General features: G+C 47.8%; 1 long non-coding RNA gene across 1 annotated transcript; it reads left to right on the top strand.

Annotated features, from left to right (window-relative positions):
- The first annotated feature begins 16612 nt into the window (after positions 1-16612).
- LOC117195624 (uncharacterized) lies at positions 16613-17723 on the top strand. The gene is made up of 2 exons (XR_004475377.2): positions 16613-16899; positions 17534-17723. It is a non-coding gene; the product is annotated as an uncharacterized LOC117195624 (long non-coding RNA).
- Positions 17724-18219: the final 496 nt, after the last annotated feature.

The following is an 18219-nucleotide window of genomic DNA, read 5'->3' as shown; positions in this document are numbered from 1 at the left end:
TCTGGTACCTTTCAGGGAGTCCAGGACCCTTAACTCCCTTAAGTTTAAGAATGAAGGCTAAGGCTATTAGCCTTCATTCCTCTGACGGTAACCCTGGCTGCTTCTGGGTTGTGGCAGTGACCCTCCCAGGGCCCTCCCCTGCCCCCACCCCCGCTCCACTCCTCTCCAGCTCCCCCATCCTGGCCCTTGGCCTCAGATGTCCTTTCTGGCACTGCTCCTGCCTTTGGGACTCAGCCAGTATTAACTCTTCTTGGGTTTGGACTTAGCCTCTGGCTCTTTCTGCTCCACTCGGCCCCCACAAGATGCTCCCACCTCTCTTAGACCCCTTTGGACAATCCCTGTCACCCCCTTCTCTAGTTGGGTCTTTGAAGTCAGGGAGAGGAGGAGGGAAGAAGATTTGGACGGACCTCTTGCTATGTGTCTCTAGTAATTTGCATTTGGTTCATGTTGGCCCATCTGTTAAGAATTTTTAATTTAATTCAGTCTCAAGCCCTTTACAAATATGATCTGCATGTTGTCTCTGCCCTCTTTTTTTAAATTAATTAATCTATTTATTTATTTTTGGCTGCGTTGGGTCTTTGTTGCTGTGCCCAGGCTTCTCATTGCGGTGGCTTCCCTTGTTGCGGAGCACGGGCTCTAGGCGCGTGGGCTCAGTAGTTGTAGCTCACGGGCTCTAGAGCATAGGCTCAGTAGTTGTGGCGCAGTGGCTTAGTTGCTGCGCTGCATGTGGGATCTTCCCGGACCAGGGCTCGAACCCATGTCCCCTGCACTGGTAGGCAGCTTCTTAACCACTGCGCCACCAGGGAAGTCCCTCTTAAAAGACATTGATGTGTTTGTTGAATGGGCTCAGGACAGAGCCCAGGGGCAGGTCTCTAGAAAATTCCCATAGGACACAGTAATTGAACCCATCTAACATTGGTGCTTTGACCCTCATTTCTCTGCATTTTGACAAGTCCAAGGTCAAGGGCCTTGCTGAAATCCCTGCAGAAAAGTCTCAGCACTTCCTGCTCTGCCATAGTTCTTCCTCAATCCCTATGCTGCTGATGGACTTAGAGCCTCACCCTTCCAGTCTGTACAGTGAGGAGAGTGGTAATACTGGTCTCAGGCCATAGTGAGAGCACATATGTGAAAGCACTTAGTGACTCCCAATTTATGAGTGTCACCCAAATGGTAGTAGTTGACAGTTGAAACCCTACCGAGACAAGGCTGAGAGGCCGGTGCGACTTGTTTTTGGTGATCTGTGCCCCTCCCAGTGATCTTGACTTCTAAATGCTCACAAATCATCCATTGAATAATCTGTTGTAGACTACTGCTAGCAATTTTTTAAAAATCAAACTCAATGATCTATAGCTCATAAAAGGAATCCTCTTCCCCCTTTTGAAAGTTGAAGTAAACTTGCATACCCTGATGTGTCACTGACATGGTAGTAGTTTCCAGACTATGTAGAGAACTCCAGAAAAAGTTAAACAGCCCAATAGAAAAACCGACAAGGTCACGGATAAACAATTGACGGGAGAGGAAACCCGAATACCAAAGATGCTCCGCCGCATTTGCAAGCAGGGAAATGCAAATTCAAATCATGTTGAAAAACCATTTCTCACCCTTTAGATCAGGAAATATGAAAGTCTGACAATTCCAGGTGCTGTGAGGACTCGGAGGATGGGAACTTCTCACACTGCAGTGGGTGGGGATTGGGTGGCTCTGGAGAGCAACTGGCGACATCTAGTTAAGCTGGAGGCGTGCAGGCTCCCCATCCCCCCACCCTCACCTCCTGCCCAGCAAGACAGAGCCTCAGTGTAGACTCGAGGTCAGTTCTTGCCCACGCGCCCAAGGAGACATGGACCAAAATGTTCACAGCAGCCTTGTTTATTAGGAGAAAAAGTGCAGACAACCTAAATGTTCATCGAAGAGAAAATAGATTTAAAAATTGTGGTATATCGACACAGTGGAATTCTATACCGCAATGAAAATGAATGAACAGGAGAGGGCATATAAGGAAGGCATCTAAACCCTAGTAATGTTCTGCATATCTTTTTCAAGCTAAGTGATGGTTATACAAAGGCAATCACTTTGTAAAAAATTCCTTGAGCTGTACCTTTAAGATTTGTGAATCTTATTGAATGGTTGCTACGCTTCAATAAAAAAGTGTACCAAGTATGAATGAACGTGAACTACACGTATCTGTATAGATTGATCTAAAAAAACACAAGGTTAAAGAAACAGATATCGCTGAAGGTGACATAAAGTATAAGGTCTAAAAACTTACCAAACAATTGGGTAAGTTGTTTACAGATACACACAGAGGTGGCGACAGCAAACACATATGTGTCAGGGTGCAGAGGCTCAGGGAACAGGTTTAGGGGGGCATAGGAAACAACACACCTGTACACTTTTACTTCTTATGCTAGGTGATGAGTGCACAGGTATATTATTATATCATTATGTATATTTTTGTATAAGTAAAGTGTTTTATTTAAAACTTTTTATAAAAAAATCCGGATACATTCTGTCTGTCTCCAGTTTTCTGGTTCCCTCCCTTTCTCCAGGATTCTCACAGGTGACCCCAGAAGCCGAGAGTTCTGTCTGCGTGTTTTTCTCCAGCCAAAGGGAGGTAGTGGTGAGAACTCTGGAGCCAGACTGCCTGGGCTCAAATCCCAGCTCTTCCATTTGCTGGCTGTGTGACCTTGGGCAAGTGATTGAACCTCTCTGTGCCTCAGTTTACTCATCTAAAAAATGGAGATTATAACAACATCCATCTAACAGGGTTATTGGTAGATTAACTGAGCTAAGACGTCGTGCCTGACAATTGGCCTGCGCCGCATGCACTAGTTCTAATGGACTCGCCGGGCCAGAGGTCTGCTAACCTTCACTCTCATTGTTCTGGTCCACTCTTTCCAGCCCTCCTCTTAGCAGAAGGAAAAACAAATATAGAACAAAATAAAAGCGGAGCATTCCCACATTCTGACTGTTTTCTTCGTGGTCCTTCCCAAGTGAAAGACCTGTTCCTCCCCCTTTTACCTTCTTGATCTGAAATTCCACTGTTGTCCCCTTTAGCTGTCTTCTCAAGCGTGAGGACCATCTGGGCCTGCCTCCCTGACCTTCTGCTTCAGAGGCCATTAATTATCAATATTTTGTGGGGTCCACGTGGTGTTTTAAAATATTTGAAACAGTTGCCTACATTTATAAATTAGGAGATTTCCCATTAGAGTCTGGACTCTTAGCTGCTGTTGAAAAACTGTACCATCTGGCGACACTGGGCCCACATCTCCGTGTGGCAACCAGGATTTGGGCAGAGGGCCAGCTCCAGCGAGCTCCACAGCTCTCCCGACTGCCTTACCAGGGTGCCACCCACAGAGGACAGGTGTGCCCCGTGCCAGCGGGCCTGACCAGGGCACGAGGGCCACTGAAATGAACCCAGGCTCTGCCCAGCAGGCTGTGGTCCTGAAGTGAGGGTGCATTCCCCAGAAGACAGGTCCCCGTTTCCTGAATGACAAAGATGCCATATGGGCTTGAGGCGGCCCTGCTCAGGCCCCTGGCTTGCTCTGGGCAGTTGAGTTGGCGAGTGCCCCTTAGACTGGAGATCCCGTGCCCCCCTCACGGGACCATTCTGTTCTGAGTCCTTCTGCTTGTCTTTAAAATGTGAGCCCCCTGTGAAGTGTATCTACCCTTTGAGGTCCTGTGAGAAAGCAACCGAAGGTGACTCCTTTGTGGAGAAAATATTTCATTGACAAAGCATTCATCTGATTCCCTGGAAAAGTGAAATCCGTGATGGGTGTAGGCTGACACTTCTATGGTACCTGTGTCATCATTTCTGCCTCCAGAGCCTGAAGAGCCACTACTGAAGAATCCCAGATCACCCGCCTGGGTGCCTGGAGGAGGGGGAGGCTGTGAGGGGGGTGGAGGACAGAGGGGGCTGTGCAGGAGGGCAGCGGCTCAGCGCACCTTGTGAGGATTGGCAGCACCAAAGGCCCCTGAGATGTTTGGAGCCTCTGGAGTTTCTCCATAATCGCGTATGTCTGACCCTCATCTGTTTTTCTCCGTGATTTGCCAGTAATAAGCCTTAACCCAACGGGAATAAATGCAGATCTGTGGAAGCAACAAGACAAAAGCTGAGCCTTAAGACTGTCTACTCAGAGGTGATTTGGGGAGAGGGTTGGTGGCTGCAGCTCTGATAGCTGACAAGGAAGGGAAACCGACCAAATCCCAGGCTCTCTGACAGCAGGGGGAAGCAGGCCTGGGTCCGAGAGGAGGCCAGCGGGCTTCTAGAGACATGGCCTCTTTCTCTAACAATAGGTTCCTTCATACTTCTCTGCTTGGAATTTTACTTCTGAGAAGCTCCCTTTTTTCCTGACTATTTTCTTTTTCAGAATCTCAGATCTTAAAATCTGCCATTCTAAAGTCAGTAATCTCTAACCAAAATGTCAGACCTCCTACAGACCCCCTCATGAGGGCTGCTCTGTTATTTATTCCAGGACTATGTCTGGGGTCCATGCAGAGTCAAGGCACCACTCCCCCACCCTGCCAGAGTCACCAAAACTTTTCTCCTCTGGCCCAAATTAGATGCAGAGCAGAGCTCTCTCCACTACCTCTGGGAGTCACTTTACCAAGCCCTCAATGCTCACATGAGAGTTGCTTTAACTGGGACTTTGTATAAATTGGAGGGAAAGGAGGATATTGGGACATGATTTGCAAGCAGCTTGAGGTGGCAGACATACTCAAGTCTCTTTTACTTTCAAGTTTCAGGTTTAGTGTTTTTTTGTACCTTTCTTTCAAAGAAAGAACTGCAAACCCAGTTATCAGATTTCTGCTCAGGACTGAATACGCACTAATGGGCTGCCAGGGGGCAGAGATGGGGTGGACCAGCGGGCTGAGGGGAGCTGTTTAACTTTCACGTTTTGTTTGCCCTGATGTGGATAAAGCCTGCAGTGCCGGTAACTGCTTACTGTTCCATGAAGAAATTAAAGAGAAAAAGTGCTTTCTTTCTTTTTTTAAAAAAAACTATCAGAATATAGGTGGAAGAAAAGTAGTTTAGGGAGAAACATAAAAGGCAATGCAAATCTAATGATATTTATTATACTTAGTGAATGGACACAAAAATTGAACTGAAAGCCAGTTCAGTCAAGTTTCTGCCGTTCTGAATTCCTACAGCCCAGACCTTGGTTCCCATGTGAAGCCGTTTGAGAATAGAAAAGGAGCACATTTAAATTCTTTGTATGCTCTGGACTGAATGTTTGTGCCCTCCCCCCCACACCCCAGCGGTGTTCATATGTGGAAACACTACCCCTCATGTGATGGTGTCAGGAGGTGGAGTCCTTGGGAGGTGATTAGGAGTAGATGAGGTCATGAGGGTGGAGCCCTCATGAATGGGATCAGTGCCCTTGTGAGAGTCAGGAGAGAGCCTGCTTCCTTCTCTGCTCTCCATCATGTGAGGATACAATGAGAAGTAGGCATAACTTAGCCCATTCTGATGAATGCAGAAAGTTACACATTCGACCCTCAGTATCCATGAATGATTGATCCCAGGACCCCTACGGGTAACAAAATCTGAGGATGCTCAAATCCCCTATATAAAATGGCATAGCATTTGCATGCAACCTGCACGTATTCTCCTGTATACGTTAATTCCTCTCTAGATTACTTATAATACGTAATACAAGGTAAATGCTATATAAATAGTTACAGGTGCAAATTCAAGTTTTGTTTCTTGGAACTTTCTGGAATTTTTTTTCCAAATACTTTCGATCTGAGGTTTGTTGAATCTGTGAATGCAGAACCCACAGATATAGAGGGGCGACCATACCTACCAATAAACATATAAGATTGTATGCACCATGGACTACACTTCCCAAGTTAAAAAAAACAAAGTACATCTTGGGTCCTGTCATCACTTTCTCATGATACTGTCTTTTTTGCAATGAATAGGTCTAGCTCTCTTTGTGAGGAAAAAAGAAATAACACAGACTGGGGTAAAGATGTGGTGAGAGTAGGCTGGAGGTGAAAAGAAAGCACAGCAGAAGAGCAGGCATTTTGATTTGGAAGTATTTACAGGCCTGATTTTGAGGTCTTCATTGAAACCCAGAGCTCAAAATCAGGCTTTACAGAGGAGCTGGGTTTAGTGGAGAATCTCTGAACCAGGTTCAGACCCAAGTTCCCTGGCTCCATTCTTTCTTTTTTTTTTTTTTTTTTTTTTTTTGCGGTACGTGGGCCTCTCACTGTTGTGGCCTCTCCCGTTGCAGAGCACAGGCTCCAGACGCGCAGGCTCAGCGGCCATGGCTCACGGGCCCAGCCGCTCCGCGGCATGTGGGATCCTCCCGGACCAGGGCACGAGCTCGTGTCCCCTGCATCGGCAGGCGGACTCTCAACCACTGCGCCACCAGGGAAGCCCTCCATTCTTTCTTTACCGTCGTACCTGTCGCTTTACCTGTGTAAAAGGATAGTAAAATCCCACACCTTCATAGCAGTTTCAATGTGCCTGTCCCTGTTCTAAGCACCTTATGCATGTTGAACCATTTGATGTTACAACAGCCCTTCCAAGTTAGTACTATTATTACTCCTTGCCTAGACTGAATAACAGCCCCAAAGCTATCAGGTCCTGATGCCTGGAATCAGTAATTATCACTTATATGGAAAAAGAGTCTTTGCAGATGTGATTGGGTTAAGGGTCTTGAGGTGGGGAGACTATCCTGAGTTATCTGGTGAGCCCTAAATGCCATCACGTGTTCTTATAAAAAAAAGACAGTGGGAAATTATAGACACACAGAGGACGAGAATGCAACATGACCCACGGAGCCCGGATTGGGGTGATGGAGCCATAAACCAAGGAATGCTGGCAGCTACCAGAAGCTGGAAGAGGTAGGGAAAGGATTCTTATCTAGAGCCTCTGGAGGGATACTGATTTCAGACTTTTTGTTTCCAGAATTGTGGAAGAGTAAATTTCTGTTGTTTTAAGCCATCCTGTATGTGGTAATTTGTTATACAAACTGGAAATCTGTTGCAGCGGCCACAGGAAACTAGTATATCCCCATTCTACAGATAAGGAAACAGAGGCACAAAGAGATTAGGTAACCTGCTTGGGTCTCCCAGCTGGTGAGTAGCATAGCCCGACCTGGACCCAGATCAGGTGTCTCTGGGCTCTGAACGCCTCTGCCTGCTGCTGAGAGGACACGGTACCCAATGGATGCCAGGACCCTGCTTTTGTGCCTAATGTGAACAGCTTTGCCCCAGAGGCAGTAGGGAGTCCTTCAGTGCCACCTTGGTCACGTGTTCCCCACAGTTTAGCCACCATCCCCTGGCCCTGGTGTCTCCATGGTCCGTACAGACCTGGTGTGCTGCAGAATGTCACCCTGCTCACTGGCAGTCATCCCTTGAGGTCCACGTCCTCTAGAGACCAGCACTTTGGTAGAAGCGACAGCACCCCCAGGAGAGTGGGTGCAGCTCCCTAGTTGCAGCACCTGGAGGTTTCTGGTGCGTTCTGGTCTGGGCTGAAATGTCATGAGAATTAGACTTACATGTGATCCTGGGAAGAAGAAATGAGAACAGATGTCAGAATTTGGCTCTTCCTTAATAAAGGTATGAATACAAACCTATTGGGACCAGGTAGGAGGCTAAAGGGGGAGCTAATGTTCTACACTGGTGTGGGCTCTGCAAACACAAGCTCAACTCTCTTCCCTAGACAAGCAGGGGAAAGTGTGCCACTCGAAGATAAGTGCTGCCCAGGCTCTTTCATGCATTTGTCCCTTTGGCTAATTCCTTACAGAAGAGACTCCCAGTATCTGTTCCCTTCTTCTTGCCTCCCAGTAGAGGCCCTGGTTGTAGCTGGGCAAAAGACTGCCCAGAAGAAAGACCATGTGTCCTCACGTCTCTTCCAACTAGGTGGGGCCATAAAACTAAGTTCTGGCCAATGAGATGTAGGTGGAAATGTTTGAGACTTTTAAGACACAAACTTAAAGTGTGGGATGTGCCCTTCTCTCTCTCTTCTTTCCAGCTGGTGAAAGTCCCAACATAATGGCTGGAGCCATGCAGCCATCTTGAAGCAATGAGGTGGAAGCCTCATGTAGAGGGTGGTGGAGGAGCAAGAGAGACTGGATCCCTGAAGCCTTCTCCTCAGCTTATATTGCTTACCTTTGGTCTTCCTTATCTGAGACCACTGCTATTCAGGATTTTAGCCTAAACTGATAGACCCTTCTTTCCACAATCGTAATCACTCTTGTTTGTATCTGAATCATCACAGAGATTCTTTGCCTCCAAATGCACCTAAGGCAGCCAACTTTGTTTCCCCCACTTAGAGAAAGCAAAGAGAAGACATATGTCAGGGGCGGGGGGAGGGGGGAGTTCTGGTTCTGCTTAAATTAAAATGTAGCTGAAATACAAAAGCTATTTTTAGATAACATTAAAGCCATGCCTGTGACGCCTCTGTCACCCATTTGCTGAGTTAGTTGAACTGCCTTATTGTGCTGTTTCAGTTCTGAAAGAGGAAAAGGATGTATTCAGAGCACGCGCAATGGCTGCTCTGGGGTGGTAATTACGTGTTTGCCCTTGTGTGTATGCCTGTCTTGTGTCGCAGCGTCTTAGATCCCCAGCTACATGGTAACTGAGCGGGCACCGCATCTAATGCGTGTTTTGTCTCCATCGTAGCGCCCAGCACACGGAGTGCCTCCTATAAACGTGCTCCCTGGGATGACTCGTGTACACCTTTATCAGAACTGCTCTAGATATGTCTGCACATTTACATACGTCTCACTTTGTTTCCCTTCTGCTGGTTTACTCAAAGAAATGTCTAATAATCTTAAAAACTTCTCCTCTAAGCAATCTTTCATGGCTTTCTTCTCTGGTCTGAGAATTAGACTCAAGTAAGTTTTTGACTTGCAAATTCTAACTCAGCAGCTGACTGCTTCAAGCAGAGGCACCTATGTTCCTTTGCCTTTCTCTCTGAAGACCCCTAAAGGAGAATAACTCCATTCTTTAAAAACGCAAAATTTCTCATTTTGAAAACCCCTGTATTGTAATTGCCTTTTACGATGATTATATTATACAAACTTTGTTGGAATTGCATTAAAATAGCCATCTGCCAGCATAAACACACTTTAGCAAATGCATACTGTATTTATATGCTATCTTGCAGTTTTTCTTCAATGATTTTACATTTCTTATACTTCCTGCAAAGAAATTTACTATTGCATTATGCTATTTCATTGTCAGTTAGGTTTTCGAAAGACGTCTTGTCCGAATCCTCAGCTCTATGCTTTAGTCTTACTATTTATAACCAGAACAGAAATGAAATCGGCGCTTCCAAAACAAACCTTCTAGCTTCAAAGGTCAGCTCGTCTGAACTGAGTCTCACAGTTTACAGATGTGGGAAGCCCTCCTGAATGGGGCCGGCCCACCTGAGAAGTCTCATGATGCTTGGAGGAAGCTCCCAAGACAGTGGTGATCAGGAACACCAATCCCAAACTACTTCTTTCAACAAATGGAGGCCATGTCCACCCTCCAGGGCACCGGGATAAACTTAGGGGATTGATGCATAGACAGTCATTGACAAACCAGGTAAGCTTGCTGAGTCAGTCTGTGGAACATGTTTTAATTTTAGCTGTTCCACATCAACCAACAGGAGGATTTTTTTAAAAAAAATCATCTAATTAAAGATGGAAGAGGGGGCTCCCCTGGTGGCACAGTGGTTGAGAGTCTGCCCGCCAATGCAGGGGACGCGGGTTCGTGCCCCGGTCCGGGAAGATCCCCCATGCCGCGGAGCGGCTGGGCCCGTGAGCCATGGCCGCTGAGCCTGCGCGTCCGGAGCCTGTGCTCCGTAACGGGAGAGGCCGCAACAGTGAGAGGCCCGCGTACCGCAAAAAAAAAAAAAAAAAAAAGATGGAAGGGGGTTAAGACAAAGCAGCCAGGATCCCCTTCGCCTACTTAATGAGTTCTGCATTGGCGCCCACGTTAAAAAGCGCCTGGGCACAGTCATCCCTAGCCCCCAGAGCTGAGGGCGGGGGGCGGGGGCACAGGCCCCTCAGGGCTGCTTCTGCATTTCGTTCCAGCAAAAGTTTTCCCAGGACTTAGTGTTGCCAAGAACGAGGCCTCAGAGGCCCGTGTCGTCTTTCTGATATCAAGCAGAAATTTGTGTACAAGGCAGACAGTAGAGATCCCATGCCCCAAGGAAGAGATATTCGTCTAGAAAGGGTTTTCGTTCCTTTCCATGTTGAATTTAACTGAAATAGGTAGTAAAATTCACAGAGCAATTTTGTGTAAACAGAAGGCCCAGATTACTTGAGGCAGAAGCGGAAGCGGATGTTCCTGGAAGCCATCTCCCTTTGCCTGGCTTTACAGTCCAGGATACCCCTTCTCCCCACTCCTCACTGCCACTGGCGACGGTCAGGTGTTGCCATCAGTTGCTCAGTTTACCTTAGGAACGTTCTACTACTGTTTCTCAGGCTCCACACCATGGCCACCACGGTTGTTTGTAAATGGTGCTCTCCAGGTGACTCTCTCACCGGAACGCTTTGATGCCCTTCAGAATAAAATTTCCATCCTTTTTCAGAGCGCCCCTGCTCTGGGACCTGCCTCTCCTCTGAGCCTCCTCTCCAGGGCTTCCTACACGCTCCTGGGTCCAGTCTTCCAGAGTCTGCCCCAAACCCATCTTGCTGCTTTTTATGCCTTTGCACAAGCTCTCCTCCTGCTTGTGCCTCCCTCCCTCCTCTCCCTGCATCTGTTAATCTCTTGGCCTCACACTCAGTTCCTAGAAGTCAGCAAGAAGCCTTCCCTCACTTCTCAGCACCCTCGCCTGGGCTCCCTCCGTGCCCCAGGCACGTCTCTTTCAGGGAGTTTATCTCATTGTGTGATCAAAGTGGGGGGGGTGATGTATCTCTTAAGGACCAGTAGGATACAGACGATGAGATCCCTGTAGGCAGGGCTGTCCACCATTCAACAGTATTCAGCACAGTGTCTGGCACAAATTACATATTCAATAAATATTAGTTAATTGAGTGAATGGATCTATGGTCATATAGAAACAGAATGCAGGAACAGCAGCTGTGCTGTCTACTGCAAACCAAGACATGGTGGAGCCCTCCCCTTTTCCTTTTAGGAGAGTCTCCCACTTCGCCCTCTGTTTCCACCTCTCCCTCCCTGACTCTCCATAGGCACCAGCCTCGTGGGCAGGCCCCTGAGAACACACTGAAGGTGGCGCAAGGGGAGGAACATTCTAGAAAGGTGCACTGGTCGGTTTCACTATCCATTTCCAACTAAGCGCCTAACATCCCCCATCACATTAGGTATGGGTGTGAGCCACAACGAGAGCTAGAGCAGAGAGGGGAATGGATTGGGAAAGGAGAGGGGGGAAAAGAACCTCTATTTTTGGGTAGTACCAGGGGAAATACAGTCCCATAAGATGAGTTATAAAGAACCACTTCAAATTGAGAGAGGTACTGCTGAATATATAAATATCAGAAAAATGTAAACTTCCTGTGCATGTAGAAGCCGTTGGCCGTGTGTGTTCTTTGCTTCCTCAGATCCATTTTCTGCCCTGCTGCTTGTCCTGGGAGGCTGACGTGTCCAGACTGCATCCACCGGGCTTCCTGACTTGGGACAGGCCCGTGGGAGGCATCATTAGTAGATCAGAGAGAAGGAGGAGAAAGAGGGTGAGGTATTCATTTCCTTTCTCCCTTCGACTGCCTGGCTTCTGGCAAAGTTCACTTGTCCTATTTTCAACAGAACTGCCAGACCAGTCCCGGAAAGGATGAAGACTTCTGCAATTATTTCAAGAACGTGGTCTCTGCAGCATTAAGCGAGTGGGCTTTGTAAATGTCACTGCTGCAGGAACGGAGGAAGCCAGAGAAATGGCGACTGCAGTGGTCCCCGCTGGACTTTGGGCCACGGTGGATAGTGCAAAATGAGACTTTCTCTGAGTTCCTACCTCTCCCTTCTGAGACAAGGGCCACCCCTGCTCACAAGCTCTGTGTTCAGGCCCCTTTCCCTTCACTCATCTAACAGATATTTCTAGAGCACCCAGGACCTTTAATCCTTGCTAATGAATTTGAGCCATGGTAGCGCTCTCCTTTTCCTCAGCGACCAGACTCAGATGTTCTGTCTGAAAGCCAAATATCTGTGGCTGCTTCCTTCAGTGGTCTTTGAGAGACTTCGTTTTCCTCCTTTCAGGTCAAATGAGTGTTATCCATCATAGGGAAAATTATAACCACAGATAAATCGCTGTAAGGGAGATTGCTGTGGAGACATCGCCCGCGCTGAGGTCAGGGGCAGGGCTAAGCACTTCCACATGCACTGGCTAATGTCATCTTAAAACCTGTGAGGTGGTGAACATTATTTCCCTCATTTCACAGATAAGAAAACTGACTACCGAGAAGTCACAAAACTTGCCCAAGGTTACACTAGCTCCCAGCTGCCAAGGCCAGATTCAGACACAGAGACGCCAGAACCGCTTGTTCTTAACCACCACAGTCTACTACTGTGAGAACTCCGACAAGCCCGTCATCCTCTCTAAGCCTGCATTTCCTCACTGAGAGTAAAGAGGCAAGATTAAATCATTTAAAATTGGAAACTGGGGCTTCCCTGGTGGCGCAGTGGTTGAGAGTCCGCCTGCCAATGCAGGGGACACGGGTTAGTGCCCCGATCCGGGAAGATCCCGCATGCCGCGGAGCAGCTGGGCCCATGAGCCACGGCCGCTGAGCCTGTGCGTCCGGAGCCTGTGCTCCGCAATGGGAGAGGCCACAACAGTGAGAAGCCCGCGTACCGCAAAAAAAAATAATAAAATAAAATAGGAAACTGAACTATTTTTTCATGAGGCTAGGTATTGGAACGATCAACCAAGATCTTTCAGGTTAATAATCTTCTGTGGCATTTGAGTCACTGAGTGGTTCTCTATGTCATGCAAATTGATCAGTGTCTTTCCTAGCCCTCATTGATTGATTTGGAGGAACTGACCTACACATTATTGTTTCACACTTCTGGGGGATGCTGTTTGACACCTTCAGGTAAAAGGGAACTTTACAGGTGCTTCCATCAGCCTTCCACCTTTCACTTCTCCCTGCCCATACTAATGGAAGACAACTGAAGACAGGTTCCCACGGCATGTACCGCTTAGGTACAACTTGTCGAGAAAACCGCACGTTAAGTAATGTGATATTATTTGTTTCAGTTACAAAGCTTTTCTCAACTCTAGAAAGAGTACTTTTTTCTATTTCTTTGTTTATGAAATTGAGCACTGTCCCTACCCCTCTGCCCCGCCACCTGCCCCCCGTATGCTGCTACCACCTCCCATTGGATAGGTCTTTCCTATCTTGGATTTCTCTTACACCCAGGTTTTATACTTGTGAACTGCTTTTTTTTTTAAATTTTAAGACTACATTTATGTATTTTGATTCAAACTTATCTTGGTTGCCCTTCCCCTTTATAAGTAATAAAGTTGAATTCCAGGAAAAAAAAAAAGTGCCTCTCGCTCCAAAACGCAGTGCTCTTCGGAGGAGGCTGCTTTACCCCTATCAGCCACCAGGTGGTGCAGAGCCAACCGTACGACCTAGTTGCCAGGGCTCCAGGGCCAAGAGCTGCTTGCCCCCTGAACGGTCTCTGACGTGAGAGACGTGAGAGGCGTGAGAATAAGGCGCAAACTTGTTCCCAGTAGTGATCGATGCAAAGCCACACAGCGTCCACATAACAGAGCCAAGAGTTTAACCAGCTGGTCTGACTCCTCTGGGCACATGTCCATCAGCTGCACTGCTGCTACTCTTAAGGGGACAGGTAAGACGGAAGACCTCTTAGCTCTTTTGAAGCACCTTTAACTTTCCTGCAAATGGCATGGTAGAGTCAACTTTCAAAATGAATAAAGGTTAAGAAGTAGATGCATGCCATACCAAAGTGGATGTTCTCAGTCAATGTGTTACAGCACACCTAAACCCACTCTCAGAAATCTCTGTGAGGCCTCTGGCCAGTACCCCCATATGTATGCATGAACATAAAATAGGCTGAACGTGGCTGGCAAAAATGGAGACGTGGTTTGTAGCACAAGCACAGCCCGGAAATTGCTACCCGTGGAAACGGATTTCAAGTCCACAAACGGCATCTTCTAAGTTACAGAAGACCACGTTCTTCTCTAACAACCTCAGGCACTGAGAAGTTACAGGAATTGTCCTCCATATGTCAACTCTTCCTTGCTGGTGGCCCTGGCTGGCCCAACCTTAGCCTGCTTTGTCTCCACGCTCTGAGATAAACCCTGGAGAATAGAAATGGGGTGTGAATGCCTACGGACTTGGGAAATGGAAGGAAAAAGAGGGAGACAAGGATTCTTCCTTCTTAATGCTCTGCCTGAGGTTCATGGGTGTGCCTGTGTGCTAAGTTATAAAACTGGCAGTGACAGCCAGACAGCAAACATTTCCAAGGAGAGAGCATGGAGGTGTTTCCAAGGAGGTAGGTGGACAAGGTTATTTCATGAGAGTACAGGATCCCAAGTCCCAAAGTCATAGTTGCTGCACATCCCCTCTCCAGATTCTGGAAGCATCTGTGGCAGATCTAGTAACTCAGAGAAGTTAGACCAGTTATCCTGACAAACTGTGAAGTCTTTTTGGGAAAAGCATAAAAATGTCTGCTAAAGAGAAGAAAATTATAAAGGTCACTGTGCTCATTTAGAACTGAGTTTACCCACTTGCATTCCTGTTTTCTCTTCCTGGTGGAAAAGAAAAAAAGTCATTTCAGTCTCCAAAGAGAGAATTTTAAAAAATTAAACCGATTTGATTTATTTAGAATGTCAGTGTGGTCTGTAAAAGTGGTTCTACAAGGACAGACTTTCCCTCCCCCTCAAGCTGCGTCCCCCAAACACCCCAGGAGCGAGAAATCAGCTATGCATCCAGCATCAACACTTTGCAGGGAGCAATTAGCACTGACTCAGGGCCAAGTACATGTTGGGAGCTGATACACCTTTAATCGTTGCACACCCTGTGTGACGAAACGTGCACTCATCCTCGCTCTCGGTCGCTGACTGTGGCTCCGCACATTATGAGCTGGGAGTTTTGTCAGGCTGAATCAATAGAATCATACTTGTGACTCCTTCGGTCCCACTTTTTTCCCTGGCATGGACTGTTCTTCCCATGAAATGTCAGCTCTCATGAGCGAAGAGAACAAAGGAAGCCAGAGTATGAGCTGGAGGAGAACTAAGACACCATCTGGTGGCCGTTCACTATAAATCTTTGCCTCTGATGCAAATCCCTCACACAAAGGAGCCGGGTCTTGTTATTTGTAGGCTGCAGGAAGTCTCTATTACCTGGGAACACCCAAACTTCCAAAGTGGGCAGCCCTCTTTTTAGTTTTTTTCCCAATTCAAAGTACTCAACTGTATAGCACAGGGAACTATACTCAATATCTTGTAATAACCCATAATGGAAAAGAATCTGAAAAAGAATATATATATACATATATATATATATGTATATATATATATATCAGATATATATATCTGAATCACTTTGCTGTACACTTGAAACTAACACAACATTGTAAATTAACTCTACTTCAATAAAAAAATTAAGTACTTGGCCCCAAGTTTTATAATAACACCTTAACCACGCAGCACAAGAGGCAAACTCCCCTTTGAAGACTTTCACACAGTGAGAAAAAGAAAGTGTCACTTGGGTTGCGATGTTTTACCCTGTCGGTTGTGAGAGTTCTTGAAGGGAAAAACATGCCTGTGAAATGCTGATTTTTTTTCCATGAATGTTCTGCAGTAAAATAGAAAAAAAAAGAGCCTATCAGGTTCCCCTTCTCATTGAAAACTTCCTTCACTGACTAAAGACCATTTTTTCAAGACGAGTGAATTACAGACTGAAACTTCCCCAAGTCCACCTCCTTCCGTGGGCTCCCTGACCACACGCTGGCCTTTGTCCTCTTTTGTAGACGGCAGTGACTAAAGTGCCCTGAATTTGACATTTATTGATGGATAACCACAGGCTCTCCCTGAGCAGAATCCCTCCCCAGCACTCCTCACACCCACTCAGCGGGCAGCTCATCCTGTCCTAGGACCATTTCTCTCCCTAACTGCCCACGATAGCCCATCCTGACCAGTGCGGGAGCTTTGTGTCCCAATCTTGAAGAGTCTTGCTTGCTAAGGTAAAAAACTCTCAGAGTCCTTTTATTTTTAAAGAGGTTTCACAAAACCTGCATGAGCCAAAGGAAAGAATTTCTAACAGTGTAATTGTACTACTTACTAGTGTTAAGGCAGCGCTGGGAAACAAATAACAGGGTCACCGCCCCCCCCCCCCGGGTACTCTCTGGATGGGCCATGTCTTTGGGTAGGTCCTTCCCCTGCTCTGAGTCCTTTCCAATGTTGTGAGTGTGACCGCGGGCAGTGGCCCCTCCACCCCTAGGGAGCCCCTGCCTTGTGTGTGGCAAGTGGATCTCTAAGACCCTAAACTTGGTGTTCTAAGAATGAACCCCCCTCTCCTTGCTGCAGGAACCCAGCACCCATGGCTCCCGTCCAGCAAAGCCCAGTGCCTTTACCACCTCTCCCACGCTGTGGCTGGGAGGCCCATGTTCAGACTTGCCTGTTCTGAAATAAATAGCTGGGCACTGCTCAGAAACGGGAACTTCACTTTAATTAACAGGAAGAAGACGAAACAGAACCCAGCTCAGAAGGAGCCGCTCACCTCAAAGAGTGGGAGCAGGGATTGGGGGAGGGGGGACAGGGTGCGCGCGGGGAAATGGCCTGCAACCGACCTGATCAGCGTTCTCAAGCTCAGGTCGGTTTGCCTGTCCGGGTCTGGGACTAGCAAAGGGACAGAGGAGGGCAACTCTCTCAGCACTCGCTGGCTCGGACGTTAGTTAAATCTAACAGCAGTCACCAGTGCATCCCCATCTGCAAAGGCCAAAAGCTGGGACAACCTGCCAGGAGCCCCTGGACGTCAGGTAACTGGGGGTGAAGAGGGAAGTAGCAGACAGGGTCCCGCACGATGACTTTGTGCCTTTTAACCAGATACCCCTAAGCCCCCAAGCACAGACATGCTCACAGCCACCTGCTGGTCTAGAGCTCCCCCCCCCGGGACACCGAGGCCGTGGCCACAGAGCGGCTTGGAGTCGGGCCGAGGGGAACCCGAGGAGGAAGACGCCGCAGCCTGGGGCCCCCAGTACAGGGGCGGTTCCAGACCCCTGCCAGCCTTGGGTAGCCAATGACCCTGAGATCTTGAGGGAAAGAAAGCCCAGGTTTCTGATCTCACAACTTGTCAGATTTTAAGAACTCCCCATTAGCCATGGACGTGAGAATTTGCCAGAAGTACTTGGCCACTGAAAGGATTGATGGAAAAATTACGAGGTGTCAGTGCCAAGGCACCACCCTGAGAGCAGAGGCAGAACTGGATGACAGGCCAAGGGAGCCAGGGTGTTATGGGTTGAATGTTCCCCCTGCCAAAATATAGGCTTCCTACCCACTATGTATCTCAGAATGTGACCCTATTTGGAGACAGGTGTTTATAGAGGTAATCAAATTAAAACGAGGTCAGTAGGGTGGTCCTAATCCAATAATGACTGATGTCCTTGTACAAAGGGGAAGTTTGGACACAGCCCACAAGAGAAGAATGCCGGGGGAAGATGAAGATGTCCGTCTACCAGCCAAGGAGAGAGACCAGGAGCAACGCCTCCCTCACGGCCCTCAGAAGGAACCAAGCCTGCGGACACCTTAATTTTATACTTCCAGCCTCCAGAACCCGGAGACAATACATTTCTGTTGCATAAGCCACCAGCCTGCGGTACTTTGTTACTGCAGCCCTAGGAAGTGAATACATGGGATCGACCCCTGGGTGTCCTTGGATGGGTCCCTCCATTCCTCTGGGTAACTAGAAGGTGGCCGGACACAGTCCAGAATCCCCTCACTGGCCCATCACTCTGACGCTCTGGCCTCCGGGCCCCTGAGAACAAGGGGGGCATCTGGTCCACTTGGAACCTAAAGAAATTACTGGACCAAGACCCTGCTTTTGTGCAACAAAATGATCACCACGTTCTTAAGATGCTGCTAGCTGCTGCAGCTCTGTCCAGAAATGGGGGTGGGGTAGGGCAGTGTGGCTCAGCTCTGAAGCATTGTTTAAAGTAGCGTCTACCCAGCCAGGCATTTGGAACGTTTGAAGTGTAAATCTTCGTCTTCCCCTCGCCATGCTTGCCTTGAGGTTCAGGGCCCGTGATTCTTAGGTGTCATCATTGGATGGTGGTGATGAAGGCGCCCATGCCTCTGAACCC

The sequence above is a fragment of the Orcinus orca genome, chromosome 4, assembly GCF_937001465.1.
Source record: "Orcinus orca chromosome 4, mOrcOrc1.1, whole genome shotgun sequence".
In the NCBI taxonomy this organism is placed as follows: Eukaryota; Metazoa; Chordata; class Mammalia; order Artiodactyla; family Delphinidae; genus Orcinus; species Orcinus orca.
Note: the sequence above shows the minus strand (reverse complement) of the source record. Positions and strands in the feature narration are given on the sequence as shown.